Here is a 25,206-nt window from a genome sequence, read left to right as displayed (position 1 = left end):
TAATTCAACTTGTCTCGTATTATTTTCAATAATTCAACGAGAAATATCTAGTATTAATATCTTGATAATTTACGTATGTTCGTGTCACGTAACGTACGGATATCCGATCATATTCGGTCGAGTTCGGAAAAGATCGGTTCGGTTCGTGTATTCTCTAGAATTCGGGTGAGCTCGGGAAAAATCGGACGAGTTCGGATGACTGTCCAGTATACTCAAAATATTAGCTAGTTTAAAAGTGCGTAATAAATTAGAATGCAATCTTTGGAAATGTGAAGTAAAATAAAATCATAATTGTTAAATATCTGTAAAAAGATACAATGTGTGATCTGTGCGATATTAACGTTGGTTAAGTAACGATTGCAAGTGTCAAACGACATAAGATTTTTCGTGATCAGTGATGTTCGAATAAACGGTTGCCTCCATTAACCCACATCGAGAAGTTTACCTATTTGATTCAACGTGTAAAGATAGCATTCGAATAGGTAGATTCGAGTTGACCATTGAAGTTGGATAATATACACGGTATTGTTATTACCGTCATCGACTATATACCAATTATTAAATTTCACATTACGATATCTATTGTAGAATCTCCTTTATCTCTTTTTTCTTTTTTTTTTAATTAATTACCCTCCATTAATCCTTATTATGACATCAAATTCCCTGAACGGTTATTTTTTCTCTCTCTCTCTCTCTCTAGTTCTGCCGTCTCTGTTTGCACGACTGAAATCTCGAGAGAGTGGAGATCTGGGAAAAAATTTTTACTTTCGCGAATTGTGGCTACGCAATTACGTAAATCGTGGAACGAGTCATTACGGGATGACCGACATTTGGAAAAATAGAGGAGAAAGCGGGGTATTTTTGCGGAGGTTCAAAAGCAACGCTTGGATGCGTTTTCATGAATTCGCGAAGGACTCGGTCGAAAGCCGAAAAGGGCTTTTGCCGTGTTACTCTCGTTGTTACGCGACACACTTTGTTCCAGCGAAGAAAGGCGAATATGAGGCGAGTGATAAATGCTTCTCGAGGAAAAAAAGGTTTTTCGAGCACGGTGGATAGTTGTGAGAGAAGAAGAGGCTGAAGGAGTGATTGTGTTGCAAGTGTGGTTTAAACTCTACAACTCTCGAGGTCTTAAGCCGGGTTGAGCAAGCGTAAGAGAGTTTCTCGAACTTGCACTTCTTCTTATAGATATTTGCTCTAAAAGAAGGAATTGTTTTTCGAAGAAAATTGTGTAACATTTGAGAAACAATAATTATTATATTAAATGAAAGTCGTTTAGATGTGTTATTAACGATACTGTACGTAAAGTTACACATACGTTATTCTTGTTCAATCAAGTAATAATTTTAATCACGATAATAATCACACCTGTCAGATCCACTCTTTCCTTCGCCCATATTTATAACAAACGTTTAGGTGTAAATTTTCCTTCGTCATTCCATTATTCCATCCATTATATCCTGTTGACAGTCTCACAACCGATCACGTTGTATTCATCGTGGATTCTTCGTTCGTACAATTTCGAAAGGTGGTTGGAAACGAGTTGGTCTAACCTCAAATTTCAATTTTCTAAATACGAAACATTTCCGCGAACCGCGCACATTGCGCCGATCGATGTGAAAATCGTTGAGGGGACAAAAAGGTGGGCGGAGTCCACATGCACGGAATCAAAGGGGTTTAATTGGAGAGTGGCATGGGTTTTCAACGACGTGGCATTAGAGCTGCATTGAACGCAGGTTGAACGATCGAAAACCTGTGTTTTCCGCGTCATTTTCCGACAAAAGTGGTCCGATTCCTCGAGGTAAGCATTAATGAAATATCGCGTAAAAAAAGAAGGAAGGAAAAAGAAACGCGCAGCGACAGCAGATGTGACGTGTCAGATTAGGATTAGATTAAAATTTCATGGTAAAACTACTAAATGAGACCACTCTCGCGCAAGGGAATTGAAAAAGAGAAATATTTATCTGTTATCTTGGCAACAAAGTGAAATTTAGATACGCGTACGGTTATATAATTCCGTGAGATTAAATTAAGTTATATATATAACATCTTTGTTCCTCAGAAATTTATAATCAAATTTTTTTTTTTTTAATTACTCGTTCGAAGTGGAAACTTTTGTAAATAAAGAATTTCCCGTGATGGAAATTACTAATGATTAAAATCGTAAATTCAATTTTAATCTATAATAACAATACGTATGCAATAATAAGGATACTTCGCGCAAAAGTAGAATTAAAAATCTCTCTCTTTTCTTACTCGTCGACATTGAACTCGTAACCTCATAACCTATACCGTTGGTTTCACCAACTTTTTAAATTAGTTTTAAAAAGTTTAAGAGTTCACTTTTCGTTTACTTGCATTTATCTTGCAGGAATTATAATTGCCTTCTCCTTGTATAAATTTAAGTTAAAATGTTTTCCAATTTTTCACTTATTATATTTTAGAAAATATGTATAATATCTTCAATCAACTTGGAATAACTAAGATACTTTAACTAAGAAACAATCAACTTTACAAAAATATGTGAAGCTAGGTCTCTTTGGAATCAAATAATGATTTTGAAACCATTCTCTCTCTCTCTCTCTCTCTCTCTCTCTCTCTCTCTCTCTCTCTCTCTCTCTCTCTTTCTCTCTCTCTCATCTATCTATCTATCTCTCTTTCTCTCTTTCTCTCTAACAATCAAATAATTAATATTTTTTGTATAATTTTCAATCTAAGGAACAGAATCTTGTTTCAAACGTTTCTAAAAAGTGAAAAGCGTACGCGATACCGTTAGCAAGAAGTAATTCAAGGTTCGAAACCGGCAAAGCCGCCATGCAGAGGCTAAATTGCAATTTCCTTTACCTCGAGGGAACATTTTTTTTTTCTTTCTTCTTCTCTCTCTTTTTTTTTCTCTCCAGCCGAAATAAACGCAATCTCTAAAGCTAAGATAGAAATGAGTTTCATGTAGACCGTCATTTGAACGAAGAATTTAAATTTTTCTCATTTTACAATCGGTGATAATTATTACACCTGGAATCGGTTCTTCTCTCCACCCTTAATCATTAATAAATAAATTATATCATCGTACCGTAAATAAAATAAATATTATTATTACAAATATTAATAATTCTCTCGAGGAATCCAATGCGTTATTACACGAATAAAACGATACGAATATATCAACGTTCTCTCGATTATTAATTAGAATAGAATATTATTGAACAATAAATTGAACAAACGTGATAAAATTTAGAATTGTAAAGTTAACCTTCAACATTATAATAAATTCCCTTCCCTTCCCCTAACATCCAATTAATCTTATCCTACATCATCCCCTTCACCCACATTTACATTTCCCTTCCTCGAAATCGAAACCAAGAAGAAGAAGACGTTCGCTCCTCCCTCTTTCCCTCCCTCCCTTCGATCCCCTCGAACGCAATTCCATCCATGACAGAATTTCCACGCAGAGAGCCAACTTTTCAACATTCGCCTCCTCTTTGGAAAGAGATGGGGAGGGGGAAAGAGAAGAATATATATATATATATATATATGACGGAAGCAATTTTCCTCGCAGCGTTTTTATTTGGTGCAAAACCTCTCGTGTTACCTCTCGGTGCTAATCTCGGCTGTTTCCGTCGTTCGACGGCATTTTACAATCCGCCACCCCTTTAGACGCCGGTGCAAGGTGAGAGGAGGGGATCGATGAACGCGCGAGGCACACGCAACTTTCTCGCTGCTTTACGTAAAAAGCTTTTATATAAGGAGGGGGGAGGAGGAGGGAGAGATTCGATTTTCGAGAAATCGTTTGATTTTTTTTTTTTCTTCTCTCGTCTGACGAGAAAGTGAAAAAAATGATTAGGGTTTAGTAGTAGAGTAGAATTTTGTTAGGATTTTTTTTTTTTTAAGAAAAATAGTGATTTTTGTTGATTTAATCGTTGATTATGATTTTTAATAGGAATGAAAATTATCGTTATTGGAAAATATTTTTCTTGCAATTTTGCAAGAAAAATTTTGTTGACAGAGATGAAACGTCATATTAAGCGACGCGTCAATATAAATCCTTTCGATATTGCGATGCCTAATAAAAACGAAAATTGAACGAATCGAACGAAGATTGAACGCGTTAATAGGAGAATCGAATAATTTTCGATGGTGAATTTGTGATGGACGGAAAAAAAAAATTGAAACGAATTTCAAACAGAATTTCCTTTGACAAAGATTCAATTTTAAGTAATTATTCTCATTTTTTCTCTTTTTTAGTAATACAAATTAATATCAATATCGTTATTATGATTTATATTATGTTCATCTAATATAGGATCTCCAGTTTCATTAAATTTGATTAGTGAAGTAATATTATTAATTGGAATAGTATCGTGATTGAAATTTATGATAGTAATTTTAATAATATATTGTTTATTTAGATTTATTCAATTTATTTATTTATATTTATTAATCATGGAAAAATTTCTGTGATGTTTAAAATTAAAAATGGAATATTTTGTATTATTAATACATTGAATTCCTTTAAATTTAATATTTTTAAAACTTTATTTTATTTAAATAGGTTATAAAAATTAAAAAATTTAAATAGTTTAATTTAAAATATTGATTTGTGGGATCAATGATATAATATAAAATTATTTTAAAATATTAGTTTGTGGAATTTTATTATGGATTTAGGTTTTCAATAAGATTATATTTTTTATATATGAATAAAGAATTTTTTTTTGAGTGAAATATTTATACATTTAATTCAATAAAGTTTAATTTTTTATTATTAATTGATTATAAATCATCAATGTTTATTTTTTTAGTGAGAATAGAATTTTTTCTATAATTATTACTTATAGAGTTAGATATATAGATTTAAGAGAATTAAAAATGGATCGTTTTTTATATTTAATAATTTTATTTTTAATCTCTATATATATATATATTAATTTTAAGACCAAATATATTATCAATTATTTTAGGTTGAGATAGTATTTATTAGTATTTTATTAAATTGATTAAAAGATATTGGTTTATTGTTAATTATAGGGTTAATTATATATATATATATATATATATATATATATATATATATATATATATAAATCAATAAATATTCACGATATATCAATACAAACATTGAACAGGAAGAAAAGAAAAAAAGAATAGCTATACGTCAAATATAAAATTCGAAAAATATGAATTATCTTTCAACAGTTGCAAGCACAGACAGCCAGACTACTATATAGGGGAAAAAAAAAATCTCTTTTTTATGGATTTTTAAATAGACATTTACATATCATAGAACTTGGTGATAAAGAGTAGCTCATAAATCATATACTAAATCTTGATATATTCAGGAACAGATAACTATCGTATGTGGCAGTTCAGATATTTTATGTGTATCCACTTTTTATTAGAAAAAAAATATATATATTATAAATTTGAAGATTCATTAATGTTTTAAAATAAATAATTTTTCTGAAGAAAATAATAATAAAGAATAAAGGAGGAGAAATCTTTTTACCAAAAAATTTCAATTATCAATGCTCTTTATAAGGTTAAATAGTTTCATATTGGAAAATTACGTAGGATTCCGTTCACGTATATCGACGTAATAAACGGGCTGTGGTCAAATTATTTTAATTCAACTTTCGTGCTGCGGTTTTCATACCGGTAAAATTCTTCACTGGTTGGTTTAGAAATAGTTAAAAAAATAATAATTTTCATCCATTTCTTCCATTCAATTGATCAACTAAGAGATAATAATAATTTTAAAAAACGAAATTTCAATCTCTTCCTCCAATTTTTTCTTTTGTTAATACAGTGATAATCGTTAGAAATTTCAAAAAATTCATCCAAAAGAAGAAAAAAATATAGCCTCCTCCTGAATGTACAATTTATCTTTGAATAATGCAAAACGTGTGGCTTAAATTATGATAGAATAATTTACGATTTAAGGGTATAGGATATACAGCAACGGTATACAAATGTACGTCGAAATGTATTCTTCCAACCCTTTCTATCCTATGCCTTCGAGGTAAAAGCAATATTTGACATTCCACTCGAAGCGTCACTATCGAGACACACGGAATAGTAGATTAATCCCGCCTACTGATTTTCAAACGAGATAACGAGTAAAAAGTTTTTTTCTTTCTTTTTTCCTTTTTTAACTCCTGTAACCAGCAAGCCGGTCCATAAATCTATGAATATTTTATTCGTCGCTTTTAGTCTATACAGCTTTTACTGTATCGGTGCAAATTTTTTATTTGTAAAATATTTACACGAACGCATGTAGAGAAAGAGATATTCTTCTTTAATTTTATTTTAAGTAAATGAATAATTAATATGAAAAAGATATCGTTTATAATTGATCATCGTCGGTGATCGTAATTGAAAAAATTAATTTACTTATCGATCTATTTATTCTGAATTGCGTCGAAGAAATATAAAATATGGATCGACTTGTGAAACTTGTGAAACTTGAAGATACGGTTTCAAAGTTGGCCGCACAGTAGGTGAGGTAAGAATTCTCTTCACGTTTGAATGACTAAGGGGGAGGGAGGGAGAGGCTTCCTTGTTGGAACGACTTCTCTGTAATAGCTACAATTTCAAATTTGTTTGCAACTTTTCATTACTTTGCCTCGCAATCTCCGGCATGCCATTCCACTGTACCGGGTCCACGTCCATCTTTATTTTTATGCCACGTGTCGTCAAGCATACAATTTTTCAAATGGATTTTAACGTAACGTAACGAAAGTTTACTTATATATATATATATATATATATATATATATATATATATATATATATTTTGGAAGTGGATCGTGACACGATGAAAGTAAATTTTTCTTTTCTTCCTTTTCCATATCCGATGGCCAGTTGCCGTTTGATTTATGTTCCTTTTTTCCTTTACCTCGAGAGAACCTTTCTTTCTCGAAGCAAGAAACTTCTCTCTATACGAATTGTCTCTTTCTAAAAAGAAAAAAAAGAAAAAAAAGGAAAAATAAAGTTCGAGGAATATTTTTAAATATCTATATTATATCTGGCTAATTTTTCTTAAAATTACAATATGTAACAACCTTTGAACAAATATCGATGCAAATTGATACGGATTATTAAAATATTTACCAATTATAGCAACACTTTACACTGCAAATATTGAAATGAATCAAACGCTTAATCGAGTAATTTTCAAGGCAAACAACCTGCATCGCAACGACAAACATCCGCCTGTGTTTTATTAGAGTGTGTGTATATATATATATATATGCGTGTACTGCGACCAACATCACTCGTTTAAAATCTATTTTACAATGTTGCCAACTGCCGCGTTCTTTCGACGTATCAAATAACAAAATAGAGAAGCGCGCCCTTCTTCTCCTTCTTCTCCCTCCTTCTTCTTCTTTATGCTAATAAAGCAGCGGCGAGTTTCCATTCCTTTGCCCGTTGATCCTGATTTATTCGCATTCGCGTGCTACGGTGTATTGCGTTCGAGGTTGCATCGCGCTTAAACGAAGCGAATATAAATGTGTAATAAATTTAGGAAAATGTATAAATTATTCGTATTACGTTTCTCTTATTTAATTCTTACGTTTATTATTACGTACGTATCGAGATAAATTGTGTTTACCGTGTGTTGTCGAGACGAGATGAAATAACCTAAATTTTTTTTTCTAGGTTAGGTTTGTTGCGATCTAATATCAAGATTAAAAGTGGCGATTTTATTTATCTATCATCGAGATTAGTAGAAAAGGAGAAGATATAAAAAGTTATTACGAAATTACGATGCAAATTTTCGCTTAATTGTAATCAATCCTACTAGCGAATTTGTTTTTCCTGTTCGATCATAGCGTGCTCCTCTCAATCCTCGAAAATAAACAAATCAACGTGGCGGCAGCATTCGATCAATCAGTGCTCTCGACGGGAATGAAAATCAGCTTACCTTCAACGATCGATAATCAAATATGCAAATGAATTAATATACGCGATGAACGATATACGCGCCAAGAGTTGTCGGCGAATAATTTTTCCCGATATTTCCTTGTGTAAATGTAACATAATTTAATATTTTACAACAATAACGATAAAATTCTAATAAAGGTATATTATTAAAATTATTAATATTAACAAAATAATATGAATATGTAGATCGGCGGAGGGGGAGAAAACGCGTTCGAAAGTAACGAGAGGATTTATTTTCTGAATATTCATTTTCATTTTCCACTTTTATTCCCTAAAAGTGCACCGTGGTATTAAAAGCTCGAGCTTTAATCCTAATTATGTAAACCGTAAATGGTACCCAAAGTACCTTCGATCGTGAATAGCAATTTGTAACTTCTCGTTAACTCGAATCGCGCGCCACGAATCGCGGGCCTGCGGTTACGGACGGAGCACGTGACACAATGGCGGCCATATTTAATACACGTCGAAAACAAGTAAAACTCGACAACTTGTTATCGTAACTCGTCTCGAAATGTGTCGGAAAATTTCTATTGTATTCAGCCGTACGTATTTCGAAACGGTACGTTTTGTTCCCCCGGTATTTTAATTAAGAACAAGAACAGGTCGATGGTCGTTGAACATTTTCAACGCGATTGACCAACTATTTAATCGCCATCGCTTCGTGGCGCGCAATTAAATTGAATAGCATTAAACGGGAAAACTTTTTAATCCTTTTCCGTCCAACCTAATCGATTATGTTTAATTATTGTCTCGTCATCGCGAATAGCGAAAACTTTTCGTTGCAAGCATCTTTTATTCTTTTATTTAGGAAACAAATTTTTTTTTTTGCACCGTTTTCAATATATTGGAAAATTCTTTCATTCGTACAGTTATGCCTTCCTCTCTGCTCATATGGTAATGCAGTTCGGATATTGAAGATTCTATTGCGTCTTAAGAGTTCAATGAGACTCGCACACAAGATCTATCTACGCAAGTATTTATATACTCTTACGTTGTTACAATCTGTAGATTGAGAACCGGTGCTCTGTACAATAATTTTTATTTTTAAATCCAATAAATTATTTAAACAATGCTTCAACACCGCAGGATAAAATATATATATATATATACACTGAAAATAATTATTTATTTTACGACGCATGGAAATTTTTCTTTCGTGACTAAACGAAAATTTTCAATTTTCGATAATCGTAATATAAGTCTTAAGTAAAGTGCCTTTATTAAATTATTTTACGTTTGCCGGGAGATGGGAAGATATTGGAACGAGCATTGAAATAATTGGACAGCAAGAAGTTTTTAACCGTTGCTCGAATTGCTTTTAATGAGCAAGTAGAAAAAGATGCTCCTTTAAGGGATCGGTGGCCGCTCGATCCAAGACTCGAACCGGTTTTTTTACTCTGTCACCACCTGTACCTCGTAATTTATTATAAATCGACCCGATAAACATCTCTCGACGTGATTCCAGTGTATTCGCATCAGGCAAACGTACTCCTCCAAGGTATTGTATCGCGTTCTATTTATAGACTATATTCTCTTATCACTTTTATACACGCGTGTCCCTTCAATGTAAACGAGAGGAATTGCATATAAAACATACGATTGAGAATTGTTATATAATTTTTAAAAATGAAAATAATACGAATAAAATGTTTACTTTTAATTGGACAATTTATAAGCTAGAAAAAAATTATATTCTCGTATATATATATATTTTTGTAATTATAAAGATAAAATTATCTCGTACTTATTTTATTGCAAAATTTGATTTTTCAGAAATATCTCGCCCATATTCAAAATAAATTCCTAACACAGGATTATGTATTTATATATATATAGAGGGACGTCAGGTTGGCGATTTTCGAGCGGGGCCGATCCGCAGGACAGGAATTTCATTAATTTTCAACCGTGTATATTACACAAGATATCGCAATATCGGGGAGAAATTACGGTAAGTGGCGGCTAGGCTGAGCCGCACGCAGCTGGCCAACACCGCAAACTTATCCGGTGTCCCACGCTTTTTCGAATTAAAACAGTGTGACGTCAATGATGGGGGTGCACTCAACGAATTTGCATAGAGAAAGAATCTCCATTACTTGGTAAACGTATTAGCGTGCCGCGCTTTTTTCCCCCTCCCCTCGAAAATTCTGCGCGAAATTCTACTCCCTTCCTCTCTCTCTCTCTCTCTCTCTCTCTCTCTCTCTCTCTCTCTCTCTCTCTCTCTCTCTCTCTCTCTCTCTCTCTCTCTCTCTCTCTCTCTCTCTCTCTCTCTCTCTCTCTCTCTCTCTCTCTCTCTCTGTGTGTGTGTGTGTGTGTGTGTGTGTGTGTGTGTGTGTGTGTGTGTGTGTGTGTGTGTGTGTGTGTGGTGTGTGTGTGTGTGTGTGTGTGTGTGTGTGTGTGTGTGTGTGTGTGTGTGTGTGTGTGTGTGTGTGTGTGTGTGTGTGTGTGTGTGTGTGTGTGCTTGCGGATTTCGTCGCGCGCATTTTAAGGGAAAAAAAGATTGAAAGTTCGATGAAGATGTTCGAATCTAATTAAAATTGATCGATATTTTTTTTTCTCTTTTATTAAAAATTTATATTCGGAGAAACCAATCGGTGCGCGATTTTTCGATGGAATGTTAGGGATAAAAAATCGAAGGGACTGGCTCGTTTTATCAGACTTACATTCCGCTTTTTGTGGCTACGTATTCGTATGCTCGACCGAAGCCTTCGAAGCCTTCTTCCCCGCTCGACATTGATTAATACGATCGGAGGAAAGCATCGGCGAGATATATTCATAAAACTGTAAAACAAAATTATTTATTTATTTCTTAACACTTTTGCTTTCCGCATTCAAGCATGCGTCGTTATATATTACGATTTTGTAAAAAAAATTTCCTTTTTTTATTTTAATTATTAACGAGAAAAAATATTCGTGTCAATTTTCACCTAATTTTTTTTGTAGTCAAAAATCAATATAAATATTTATCTCGTAAATCGAAATGTGATATTCTACTCTTTGGATAATTTTATATCTTGGTTGATAAAATATCGTAATATCGATAATAATAACGATTTTTCGAAAAAATGTTTCAAACGCAAACTCGTTAGAACGTAGTTGGAATACGACTGTTTCCAACTCTCGACAAGTTTTACTCTCGGATCGGATAAAGGGAAAGCTTCGATGATGACCTAAGCAAAGATGGGCGTTAAACTTACGTCCGCTGCCTGTGTATTGTCGAACGAAGTTACGGCTGTACATAGTTGAGTTCGCTAGTTATGGCGAGTCGGCCGGTTGAACAATGGTGGATAAATGTATCCTCGCTTCGCTGACTCGGGGATATTATTATTATTTTCAGAATTTTCATTGGTGAAAGGGGATTTAGCAACTTCTCTTCATTAACTCCTTAACACGTTTACAAATTTTATATTATCTATTATCGTGAAAAATTATTGGAAAATTATCTCTTATAATAATAATAATAATAATAATAATTTAATAATTTTGGTAATTTGAGTATTTCTTTTTTATTGTTATTAAATTTTTATCATTAGATTTTCTATTCTATAATTCAAATAATTTTCGATCGATATTTCATTCTTATTTTTTTGCAGTTTACTGATTTAACGACGGAGAATAAGAATCGTAAAAAAGGAAGCCCAACGTCGAATCTATACGTCTATTTATACGCATTTAAAAAAAGAAGAAGAAAGAAAGGTTACACTCTGCCGAACTGTAATATCTCCAAAATTCATTGCACGTGATTCAAAAGGGAGGGGGGAAAAAGAAAAATAAAAAAAGCAATTTATATGTATATAATATCGAGTCAACGTAGATATATACGAATTAATCCCGGAAGAGATGTAGGCAGTTGGTTTTATTTATTAAAACTGGTTGGATACGAACCAGGATACGTCAGCGTACAATTGCTGACCCGCAATATGAAATATTCCGTCGTAAACCGATTTTTTTTCTTTTTTCTTTTTTTTTTCTTTTTTTTTTTTTTTTTTTTAGAAATGCATCGAAAAAGATTCTGGGGAGAGGAGAGGGAAAATGGAAGGAATAGTATGCACGAAAGTAACTAAAGATAAATATTTCAAATGTTCATATCTCTGTTGATTTATCGTTTGATACCAAAGGAGGACTAAGAGGAAGACCTTGCTACGTTTATTAATATTTATTAGGAGATTATAAATTACGAGCTCTTATTTTGGAAAAATCTTTCCTTCTCGCCAACGTGTCTAAGAATTTAATCACATTTTTATCAAATTATGTGAATATAAATGTAAGATTTTGGTTTCTCTTTCTTTTTTTTTTCTGAAAAGTATATTATAAATAATTAAAGCTGCTTAAAAAATATTACGAGTAAATAAATTTATTAATTTATTAAATATATTTTATTAATTCAATTTCGAATTTAATAATTCATCTTTGAACGAGCAACGATGAAGTTCTTTCCTCGCGAGGATAAAAATATCCAGAAAAAAAGCAGGGAGAGGCAAGATAATACACCGTTTCTCCAGTTCTTTATCTTTTTTGGCAACTTTTCGATGCGGTGCTGTATAGAGCAGTGATAAAAGTGGGAGAGTGGGGGAAAAGATCGAGCACCTTGTAGCTCGAGATTGCGAAATAAAAATAAAATCCTCGATGTCGAGGGAAGAGGGGACGTATTTTTTTTAAAAATCTCTCAATTTTTGAAGAGAACGATGATTCATCTTTTTAAATAATTTCCAATTTTTTTTACTTTTTTTTCCTCTTGATCGATGGTCGATAATTGAAAATCCTATTGTTTCTACATACGTATATATATATATACATATATAATATACTTGCTATTTTATCCATAGAGCTTGTGGATATTTCACGAAATGGGAAAATAAAATATAAAACAATCCCGTTGGACGAAATTGCAACGATAAATACGAGGCTGATATCGTTATCAGCATAGCTTCGATCATCATAATTGTAATTTCCCCCCCTTTTTTTATATATTTTATATTTCAATCTCTATAAATACATTATTTTATTGGCACGTTGTTGATATCGGATCACGAGTGAAATTTTTTTATCCTCCATTTTAGAAATAATAAATTATTTAAACGAAGAAGTATACTTATATATAATCTGTTGTTGTTAATTATACCGTCAAAAAGTGATATTAATGTGATAAATAGGTGAGTAATATAGTAAGAAAATTATTTTATCAAATTTAATATCGATATTTAATTTTAATTTTAAATAGTTAAAATTTTTGCAAGGGGAAAATTCTTTTACCAATTATCTCTAAGCTCATCTTTACACTTGTCCTCGCGTTCAATTACGCAAGATGGATTACTTGGTATCAATTGAGCGGTATTGAGAATACACAGAGCTCGCTTATGATCCCGTTTTATCTCTCCCCTCCTCCCCTCCCTCGTCTCTTCAGCCGGAAGCAATCGAAAACCGGTATCGAGGATCGCTCGCTCTTTCTTTTAAATCATTCTCGAACGATCGTGAATCAAAACTTGTAGATTCGAAAATTTATTAATCGATTATAAATTTTCTTCTATCGTTGATTGGCGTGAATTACTTACATGAAAAAGTTCACGAAATTTCCTCTTAATTGTTTATATTCACGTTGTGTTTCTTCTATCATTCGAAATTTAAAAATAGATATAACGAAACGATTCATATTCGTCGTGTTAAAATTTTTCTATCTCTTTGAATTGGAAAATTATTGAGCGAGTGAATATTGAATTTGAATTTAAAAATTCCGCTATACTTTGTAACATAACCAATAAATTTTTTTTTAAGAATTTTGTAAAAATTTTATCACGTCACGGTCAATAAATCGTGTTACCGATCCGATTTCGATTTTCTTTCGATAAAATTGTGCATACTTGCCTTATATCACCATATGCGGAATTCAAAGTAAAGATATTTTATAAATATTTGCATGTACGAATGTACGAACCTAACCTATATTATTATACAATCTCTCTTTAAATAAACGGAAGGGATGAAAAAGTTTTTATATTTTATATTTATGGTTATAGTGAGATTCGTTAGTGCCCCGGGGTATGATAATATCGGTTTGATGTCAGAGTTTATGTCGGATCGGTTTCATTTCGTTATTCGGCTCAAGCATGGAGAATTTTACTGCCGATATAAACCCGATTTATGCTTGACTTCCGGCTACGCGATGCGAGTCGCGTGGCTAATCGATAAGACAGCTTCTACCATTGCAATTTCGAAGAGAAGATATTCTCTTCTTTCTCTCGTATCGAAAAGAAACGTAGCTTCGATAATACGCGTGTGTGTTAACAATGACATATTAATTTGTCAAATTTTGCAAATATTGCACGCGTGTGAACATGGAGAAAAAAAATCAGAAGAATTTAAATATACGTGTTTTAATTCTATTACGTAATAATTAGAATAATTAGAATATTCGTAAGATTTTTTTTTTTTATTACGAATTTAAACTTGGCAGAAAAATAAATTTCGAATTCGAAATTGAAATTATTCTATCGATGCGCAGCTTTTAAATACCGTCGTTGTCGAGAATCATCCAAACTGACGTAAAATCTAACTTTTGTGTCAATAACCCAAGTTTGGGAGGGACTGATGAATCAGACAGTTCGGTCGATTCAATGAAAGTACGGAAAAACAGGGGTGACTAAGAGAGATCGATCTTGCTCGTTTATCACAGACAGCTATTCAGCTTTGGAACAATTTATGTCAGGGACACGAACAATGGACATTTCCCTCGTGTAGTATTTTGAAATATAATGTTAGACTATCCAACCTGACAATTAAAATCGAACTGGAAAATTCATTTTTGAAGTTTCGATCGTGTTTTACGAATCATTAGAATATCTTGTCGTCTTTGAAAGTAGGATCATTGTTTCTAGAACATACCAGTCCATGAAGTAAGCAAGCAAAACAAATATGATCACAATGTTGATGCAACGTTATGCTGCTTTGAAAAAAAAAAGAACCATTGTCCCTAGAATAACTAGGCTGTTAGTAAAAAATAAATTGGATTTTGAAATTTTTTATTCCACAAAATCTTCCAAAACAATTAATTTAATCTCGCGATAATAATATTTAATGATATTTTAAATTTTCGCGTTACGTTGCATTTTTTAATTTTAAAATATATATCATCGTTTCTAAAATAACTAGAAAAAGAATAAGGAAAACGAGAGTGCCATCTAGGATAAAATAACGTAGTTATTTCCCCCCCCCCCCCCCAGAAGTTGAGAATCAGTATTATAAAGTATACGGCTTTGTGTAATTATTGAAGTGGGCGATATATCTGCTTGGTCGTTTCAAAAATTTCTAAAGTGTGTACAGAAGATGTATGGTGATCCTGCGATTAATTTCCAACGAACGTTTTTTCTAGAATAAACGGTACGATGAGGTAAGAGACTCTTGAACGATGGAAATAGAATTAGTTAGGCGTACGTTGTTAAGGAACATTCCTATCGATTGTAGCTTAAGCTGCTTCGAAAATATCGAGCCACTTCTGTGGTTTCTCTCTGTCTTATACCTGTCGATATGTATTAATAAGTGTTAAAACCTTCGAGAAAACGCTTTAAACGAGAACAATTCGTTTAAAAGAGGTATCGTATATCACGCAACTTCCTTTCTAACCTATAAAATCCCTGTACTATCTAAATTTCTCCAATGAATAATTTTAATAAATAGTCGAGTTGTTAGACATCTTTAACAGTTCAAAGTTGTACAAAGTTCAGAACTATCGTGTAAATTTCTCCAAGAGTTTCGGTGAATAAATTTAATAAATTGTCAAGTTTGATATCTTTAAGACTACAAGTTACTGCTTTTAACGTACAATTTAATATCTCGTGTAAAAATAATTACAATTTATTTTATTCTTGATACTTTTTATCCTTAATGTCTTTATTTCTAATACAATTGTTATAATTTTTTATGAGAAAAAAAAAATATTGTCATTAGAGAATTATCATTTATTAATATCATTTTTAAAAAATATTAAATTGCAAGTAATAAATTTTTTTCGCAATAATTAATACGAGACTTTTGCTATTATAAAAAGGAGAAAATTTAATATTTGAATTACAATATCTCTGTGAATATCGCCATATTTACATAGTACATGTAAACACTTCATTCTTTTATAATCCTCTTGCGAAATTTTTTATTATCGTCTCGCGGCAATATTTCATTATGTCAGATGAATATTATAGAACATAATTGAATAAAATACGATCGATAAAAATTTTTCTATTGAATATTTCATAGATAATATTTAAATAATATTTCTAAATTTATTATTTTATCATCATCATCATCATCATCATCATCATCATTATTATTATGAAGAGAGAAAAATATTTTATCGAAAGATACGAAAAGATTTCGAAATATTAATTTATTCAAACGAAGTGAAGATAATCATAATCGTGATATCTAATTTTCTCGAAGTATTCTAAAATTAACTTAAAAATAACCTCAAGAATAGTATTTTATTCGAGAAAAAGAAGAAAAAAATTTCAATATATTTTACTATAATAAACTTTATATCCAATTTATCGTGTCCAATAGATCTCTTATCATGGAAAAATAAGACGTTTAAGAAAATTTCCAGACTTAGCGAAAAGATAATAGCCCCTTTAATTGCAAAATGATTAATCACAGAAGAATAACGAATTACACAATATTTTAATCGTTTAATCGTTTCGTCCTTTTTTTCATAACCTCGGCCACCCAACTTTTATAATTGATAACTCGAGTCACCGTTGTCCCACGCAAGGGATGCATTAAACTCCCGAAGATTAATCGTTTTTCGCGGATAAATTGCTTTCTTCCCATTTTTATTTCTGCACCTCTTTACCTCGGTCTGGGCGGAAAAAGGAGGGAGAACGCGAATCGGCCATTTGCAACGCGAGACGGGGGAATTTATGGAATTCTCGTACATATCTTGCCAGTTTATAGGATTATCGGTTTTCGAAATCGTCGGTGATAGATATCCACGTAGTAAATGCGATTTCATGGAGTTTACACATTCTGTCTTATCAAATTAATTCCATTAAATCCAGAGCCGGTTGCCAACACTGCAATTTTGGAATGGGAAAACTGGTATAATTGTCCCGTTATAATTCATCGATGAGTTATGGCAATGCAACTCGTATAGAGCATTCCTTTGAAAATTTCTTGTAAAATAATTTACGACTTTTTATTTTTTCTTTTTTTTTTTTGATGAAGTAAATTTAACCGGGTCACTTGGAGAGAAAAATAATTATAAATTTTGAATAATAATTTTGCTAATTATAAAATTGTTATATTAATTATTAAATCTATAGATCATTACATGAATTAAGATAAAATTTTAAGGAATTTTAAAATATATGAAGATTATATAAAGAAAATTTTTTTTTTTTCCATTGCAGCTCTAATCCGTTGAAACGGTTTATATAAAATAATGATTTCAACCGTATCTAGCATAAAATTCAAATTGTTCTCTCCTCCCCATTTTAAAGCCAAAAATTTTCATTGTCAGCACCGAGCTCTTTAATTAAAATTTCATTCAATCCATTGTATCCGAAAAGCTGCAAAGCAGCGTTGCCAACTAAAACCAATTAACCGATTCAACCTGCCTGCTAGCAACGATGTAACAAGCAATTATGAAAGGAGAAAAGGAGGCCTTTATCTCGTTTACGTGTCTGGTAACGGCTTGATCGGCCATTAGAGTTGCAGTAGGTTGGTGAGTTCGCGGTAAGTTTGCAACCGCATCTAACCCAATCGACTATTCGCGAGATTCGGTTATAATTGTTTGGATCTCGGCTCGATTCGACGGCGGAACGTCGTTTGGCCGACGGTTTAACGAGTTTAAGATTATTTTCCGGTAGTGTAGAATTAAACGCGGGAACTTTCGAAATCGAATAACGGAAACAATCGTCACCAATTGGTTACCGGCTGTAGGTAAAATAGAATACCGGGGAGTAACGTTTCCATCGCAAGATTGAATAAATTTTCATCATCGAATGCGACGTTATCCAGAAGAAACTATGTACGTTATTCTAATTGCGCGTGTAGTATATTTGCTTGTTACATGTCAATGGAGCAAAACATTATCGTTTAAATTGGTTATATGAACGATGCAAGTCATTGCTTCAAATACCATTAATTTACCAGCTGTTATGGTACTAAACGACCTTTTGTTATTGAAGTTATCTTCAGACATCAACAACTTGTCTTATATTGTAATAAGTTGGGTTAAAATTAACTCATTATTGGCCGATCTCTCTCTCGTTTGCAGTATACATTAATTTATACGCAATTATTGAAATTGCTATTGTATAACATCTTTTATTATATTAATTATTAAATAAATAAAAAGTTATTAAAGATCCATTTATTTTAATTTATTTATACAATACGGATTTTTTTTTTTACAAAAGATAGATCGCAATAATGTGTGAATAAGAAAAAAAAAAAGAATCGAAAAGGAACTTTTGAAATATCATGCAATTTGCATACTTCAAGTTTGCTTCATGAATTACAAATATACTCTATACTTTTGAATCTATTCTATATATTATACTTTGAGAAACTATGAAGTTAGTTATAGGATAAAAACTTTTTCACTTTCAATTTTTTTTTTATTTATTTTTTTTTTTTATTATTATTTTTGTCCTATTTCAACACTTTGCATTCGCCTAAGGGCGAATGTTGAGTCTTTATTTACAAAAGTGGAACGTGTACATGCATACGTGAGCGTGACAGTGCATAAAAAACTGTTTGTAATTTAAAGGTAGAAAAAATGAATAAATTTAATTTAATGGAAGAAAAATGCAGGAGAGTGCCCTTCAGAAAAATAATATAACATAACATTCGATCAAATGAAGTGTTTGAAATACTTCAAAATATTAACACCCTTTAAATTTTATTTTCCTTCCTTGCGTTATTCAATTTCTCCATTTTCAAAATTTTCAAAATTCAAAATATCTCAAATTCTTCCATTCTTTTCCTCCCCCTCCCCATTTTACACTTCTCCATTGAAATTTTTCCACTCTAATAACAAACCCATAGTTTCAGTATTAATCAAACTTGTATAATATTTCTCCAAGACTTACTCTCCACAATGTTTTAATCCAGGCCAGGATTCCATTAACATAGAAAGTGTCCAAACAGTGGGGCGAGATAGCAGCGGTTGTTTTATCGTTCCATTCCGTCCAGAGATTTCCCATTGTTTCGAATCTCGGGCAGAATGGAATTATTTTCAGGTGGTTTCGCCAGGTGTAATAATTTTCAATGGCGTTAATTCGTTATCGGTGTCGAAACTGGCGCGCGCGCGGGAATACGGAACACGCGGTTTAAACACAATTCCAATAACATACGGTCCAATGGAAAACGTATATACTGCTCGTTCGAAATTGTTTCCGCCCGCTTCTCGACAAATGTACGCTCTCATCTACGGATACACGGATACACCTCTTTGATCGTAAAAGAAAAAAAAAATTGTTATAAAATCGTTCCAATAAATTTTATAAACCGATAAAATATTTTTTATTTTTCACGATATTATTAAAAAAGATTAAATTTTTTTTTTCTTAATCGATCTCGATACATCGTATAATTCTTTTCCACTCGAATGTAAAAATTTTCATAAATTATCATTACTTCTTCTCCAAATTGCAATAAAATTTCAATTGAGATGTTTAAAAAATGTTTGAATATTTCAAATAACCTAAATTTTTTTTTCTTAATCAATCTTGATACATCATATAATTCTTTTCCACTTGAATGTAAAAATTTTCGTAAATTATCATTACTTCTTGTCCAAATTTCAATAAAATTTCAATTGAGAGATGTAAAAAGTGTTTAAATATTTCAAACATTCTAAAAAAAAAAATAATTAAATTTTTTTTTTCTTAATCGATCTTGATACATCATACAATTCTTTTCCACTCGAATGTAAAAATTTTCGTAAATTATTTCTTGTCCAAATTGCAATAAAATTTCAATTGAGATGTGTAAAAAATGTTTGAATATTTAATAAATATTCTAAAAAAAAAAAATAACCTAAATTTTTTTTTCTTAATCGATCTTGATACATCATATAATTTTTTTCCACTCAAATGTAAAAATTTTCATAAATTATCATTACTTCTTGTCCAAATTGCAATAAAATTTCAATTGAGATGTTTAAAAAATGTTTGAATATTTCAAATAACCTAAATTTTTTTTTTCTTAATCGATCTTGATACATCATATAATTCTTTTCCACTCGAATGTAAAAATTTTCGTAAATTGCTTCTTGTCCAAATAAAATTTCAATTGAGATGTTTAAAAAATGTTTGAATATTTCAAATAACCTAAATTTTTTTTTTCTTAATCGATCTTGATACATCATATAATTCTTTTCCACTCGAATGTAAAAATTTTCGTAAATTGCTTCTTGTCCAAATAAAATTTCAATTGAGATGTTTAAAAAATGTTTGAATATTTCAAATAACCTAAATTTTTTTTTTCTTAATCGATCTCGATACATCATACAATTCTTTTCCACTCGAATGTAAAAATTTTCGTAAATTACTTCTTCTCCAAATTGCAATAAAATTTCAATTGAGATGTGTAAAAAAATGTTTGAATATTCTAGAAAAAAAAAAAAAAAATAATCAAAATCGGAAAATTCATTCATTTTGCGAAACGTTCCATCTTCCGCTTCCCCGGTTTTATTTCGAGATAGATAGGGAACTTTTAACTCGTCGTAAGTTGGCAAGCGTGGTTGCGTGGAACGATGCGGACAATCTTCCCAAATTGAAACAATCGAACTGTCTTTTCATCAACCGCCACGGATCGATCTTCGGTTTTATTCTCAAACTTTTCGCAAAACTTTTCACTTTTCGTTTCCGCAAGACCTCCCTCCTCCCCCCCCCCAACCCGCCTTTTGCGTATTTTCCAAACTTTCCACGGATCCCTTTGAAATTGTAACGGGGAGAGTCTGGTTCCCTTTATTCGATCTGATTAAACGCGATGCCAGACTTGGCTCTTCGCAATTTTCATTTTGATGGAAGAAATTATACGTCCTGGCCAGTTCCTCCGAAATCAAATAGCACCATAAACTGCTAGGAACTTTTTGCTGAGCAATGTAAAAATACAAATATTTACATTTCATTTAAATATTTTATTACAACGTTACGCTCTTTTTCTTTTTCCCATTTTTCAACTGTATAAATACGAAAATGCCTTTAAATTATTGCCTTTCTCTGTTTTATACATAAATATTATAGAGTACATGGTATTAACATTTAAAAATTGTTAATTTACATCTACACGAATATGTAACAAAGTTTGATTATTTATCACGCAATTTTATTTTTCCATAAAACAATTAGAATATATCATTAAAGTTAAGAAAAGACGCCATTTTTATTATTCTCTTTTCATATTTTATTAACAGCAAAAAAATTCTAATTTTTCCTAATTTTCCTCCTCTCCCCTCCCTTCTCTCTTCCTCTCACCTTTCTCTCCCGGGAAAAAAAATTGCTACGAAACGCAAGAAATTTTATTTCCCTACGAAACAATCATATTGCTGAGAAAGATAAGGTATATATGGTTAAAGTTGAAAAGTCCAAACATTTGGCCCGAGTTAGTAGAGATGGAGGAAAGGAGATAAGGAATGAGAAGAAGGCCAGACACGAGCGAAACGATTGGCACGATCGAATCGTGTGAATGTAGCTGTCGTCGATATACCCGTGCGTTTACGCTTTTATCGCTTGGAAACCTTCTCGTCACGGGCAACGATGCATTTATATGCCAGCCTCGTTCAAAGGCAACGACAACCTATGGAAAGAGACTGTCAGTTCCAATGCAACAGATATATCCGTTCTTTCCAGTTCTGGCAGGGAGAGAGAAGTCGTAAAATGTTGTATTTTCGAGGGAGGACTGTGACATCATATGAAACGACACGTCGAGATATGCATATTGCGGCAAATTTTTAACGTAACAGTGCAGTGTTGTGTATTTTTTTAAATATCGCGAATGAGAGAATAAAGAGAGCGATGATGGCGTGAAATGAACATTGATGTACTGTCCAACCATAGGTAACTGGTGGAAAAATATAATACCGAGTTGTATTTTTGAATAATCGTTGACATTTTCACGATGGAATTATATATATTTATACGAGGCATATCGTATGGATAAATAAATAATATTTGTCTCTAGTAGTACGATTCCAATTAATTAATTACGATAATCGTCTATGAATAATTATTAATTAAAAATCTTATTACGATTAAAAAGTTAAGTAATTTATTAATTTTCTCGCATACAAGTTTTGTAATGAAACGAACAAAGATGTACGAGTTTTATCCTTTAGGTTAGGTTAGTTGGCCAAGTAGTTACTAGACTAGTGACTTTCTTTCTTCTTCTATAATGGTGACACGTTTCGCAATGAAACGAACGAAGACCCACGAGTTTTATTTTTTTTTTAGATTAATCGATCGAAGGACACACGGTGCGTACTCTTATACAATCAAAATAATACTATTAAAGAAATTTTATAAGTTATACGTTAGTAAGTTGCGTAATAAGCGATACGTTGAAACGAATAAAGATCTACGAATTTTATTTTTTGAGGTTAGGTTATATTGTAAAGTAAAATGTATATAATTATACGTAAAATTTATGCAATTAAATTAACTAGTAAAGTGAAATTATATTCTATTTAACCAATAGCAAAATTGAAATTACAATTATTTTGCAGAAAAAGAAAGAAAAGAAACGAATAAAACGCTCGCTACTTTTACAACAAACACGAATAACAATTTTCACCGAACTTCGCGTAAAAAAAAATTCCAAAATGAGGATGAAAATTACACGGCATCGTTAATTAAATCATCTCGTGTGAAATAAGTTTTCATTATTTTCGAAAATATCGCTCTTGGAAACTGTTCGGTCCACCGACAGAGCTATCGTACAATTTCGCCGCAGAGAGACGACTTGTTATTGTCGTCACGTATTTTTAGTCGAGCATGGAAAATAGGTTTTTAATGGCGAAACGCACGCAAGCGATCCATTTTAATCAGATTTAACTCTTGCGGTTTATACGGTTCGACACACATTGCCACGATGGGTTTCGTTGGATTTTTCAGTTGCGGTAATAAAGGAGATTGAGCAGTCACTTATAGCGGTTGATACATGATATATTACGTATAATACAAAGACGGCTAACGAACCATCTACAAGATACAGTGGAATATTCTTGCTTATTCGAGCTTAAATAAACTCGAATTTATGTCTCATTATTTTTTTTTTCTCTCTCTTTATTTCTTCCTCGATTGCATTTCTCTTTGGACAAACGTGCAAAGAAATTATTCGTTGGATTCTTTTTTATAGAATATTTTTTTTTTTATTAATAACAATACGTGTTAAAATTTTTCTTATATTCAAATCGAATCCAATTATCCTACGTCAATTTCTCGCGAAATATATTCGAATACATTCGCTTAAATAGATAGAAATATATATATATATATATATTTGTCCAGGATAAAAGGAAGATCGTCCACGTGGAAAATTGGGAAATAGCGAGAGGTAATGATGGATAGAGCGGAAGTTGGTCGCTTTGACCGTCACATGGGCCGCGTTTTCGGTAGTGGAACAGGGACTCTGCCTATGCCCAGATGGCTGCTTTGAATTCAAGGAAACGGAAACTTGGGGCTTGCCTACTCTGGTGCATTAATTAAAGCGCGCTTCGCTTTCATGTCTGACACACCGGCGACGTTTGGGGACAGTTGTTGAACACTTTGAGAAACGCGTAATGCGAATTAATTTTGCTCGAACAACTCTTCCATTGTCTAATTACGACAAGAGTGTGATATTTGTTAATGGATATTTTTTTTTTTTTTTTTTTTGTGAATTTTCGAAAATTTGATATAATATCTTCTTTTAGATGTAAATTCTTCGCACAAGAGAATTGAATGATCAAATTTAGAATAATCTTTTATAAATATATTTTGGAAGATAAATTATTTAAATATTACAATATCGGATAATTTTGAAAATTATATGCCAGAAAATATAAGAATATTTGTTATATGAATTTATTATTAAAGAAAATTATCGAGTAATTTTGTCAAGCTCAAATTATGATTATATACATAAATATATATATATATTTTTTTTTATAATATACGCGAGAAAATTATAATATCTATCGTGAAATTAATGTCATCGTATTTATCGAAATATATTTATTTTATCGTGCCTCTCTGTAATTTAATCATTCTAACTCGATCTATAAAATATTACACGGCATGCATTCCCTATCTTGTAATTACCAAGAGTATGGGGTTCTAGTTTCTCTCCTGTTCAAGTCAAGTTTTTGTAGTAATTGGAGAGGGTACATTTTTCGAAAAAAAAAAAAAAGAAAGAAAAGTCTAGCATGTAATTAACTTGCCGTGCGATCAAATGTATTTTTACCTCGCGAAATATAACTTTTCATCTTTTTTTTTTTAACTAAACTAGAATTAATATAAATACAAAATTGAGATTTTATACTTATAGAAGAAATAAATTCTCCATTTTGTTCATGAATTTATAATACTTGCTCGATCCGGCTGGAGCTTTTTCTTCGAATTATAATTTAAAATTAGAGATTATCTGTTATTTTTATTTGACGATTTTCAAAATCCTCCATAATCGCTTATTTTATTATACATCTTACGAAAATCGTGGAGTTGATTGAGAAATATTATAAAAAATAGAAAATATCGAGCTAATTTTATTTAATTTTATTTTATAGAGATTGAAAAAGAGGATACTCCAAGTAACTCCAATATCACGAAGAATCCTAACCAAAAAAAAAAAAAAAAGAAATCTTTAAAAGAAGACGAAAAATATGGAAGAAAGAAAATAATTCGGGAAAAACTATTTTTCCCGAACTGTATAACAACGTAACAAAGCCTTTCGCTCGTTAAATCCCCTCCATCTTTAATGACAATTTTCCTCGTTGCTTCGAGGTTATGTCGCGAAGAAGCGCGAGAAAATATCAGAGCCACCACCCTAGGCCAGACGCGGAAGTGCGCACAACTGTTCACGCGGAAGCCAGACCTGTTCACGGCAAAGTATGTACACCGTCTCGCAAGTATATTGTTAAAACATAGGGGGATCCCTTTGATAACGAGCACCGCCGCGGGTCCACCGTCTCTCGGGATAAGATTTAACGAGGATATCGCGGCACACTGTGTATGCTGGGCCGTCGACTCCCGCTCTCGCTTCTCTCTCTCTCTCTCAGTCTCTGTCTCTATCTCTGTC

General features: G+C 32.0%; 1 protein-coding gene and 2 long non-coding RNA genes across 23 annotated transcripts in view; 2 read left to right on the top strand and 1 right to left on the bottom strand.

The window, feature by feature from the left end:
• Positions 1-25,206, bottom strand: part of LOC100578739 (RYamide receptor) — a 108,429-nt gene that overhangs the window by 54,619 nt on the left and 28,604 nt on the right. The window contains exon 3 of one of the 9 annotated variants that reach the window (XM_016914968.2): positions 10,599-10,716. The exons of the other annotated variants lie outside the window; for them this stretch is intronic. The gene's annotated coding sequence lies outside the window, so the exon portion shown is untranslated. The remainder of the gene's footprint in view (positions 1-10,598; positions 10,717-25,206) is intronic. 9 annotated transcript variants of the gene reach the window in all.
• LOC102656011 overlaps positions 196-25,206 on the top strand; it is a 28,949-nt gene continuing 3,938 nt past the window's right edge. Inside the window, exons 1-3 of one of the 13 annotated variants that reach the window (XR_003305706.1) lie at positions 196-522; positions 23,439-23,707; positions 24,695-25,016. This is a non-coding gene — a long non-coding RNA (uncharacterized LOC102656011). Of the gene's footprint in view, positions 523-15,157; positions 15,320-21,425; positions 21,990-22,196; positions 22,406-23,438; positions 23,708-24,694; positions 25,017-25,206 lie in introns of those variants that run through there. The other 12 variants (XR_003305713.1, XR_003305715.1, XR_003305705.1 and 9 more) reach the window with 12 other exon arrangements.
• LOC102656228 lies at positions 6,790-8,090 on the top strand. The gene is made up of 2 exons (XR_407694.3): positions 6,790-7,579; positions 7,654-8,090. It is a non-coding gene; the product is annotated as an uncharacterized LOC102656228 (long non-coding RNA).

This window comes from Apis mellifera, linkage group LG11 (assembly GCF_003254395.2).
Source record: "Apis mellifera strain DH4 linkage group LG11, Amel_HAv3.1, whole genome shotgun sequence".
Lineage (NCBI taxonomy): Eukaryota > Metazoa > Arthropoda > Insecta > Hymenoptera > Apidae > Apis > Apis mellifera.
The sequence above is the reverse complement of the archived record's forward strand: the minus strand, read 5'-3'. Positions and strand labels throughout refer to the sequence as shown.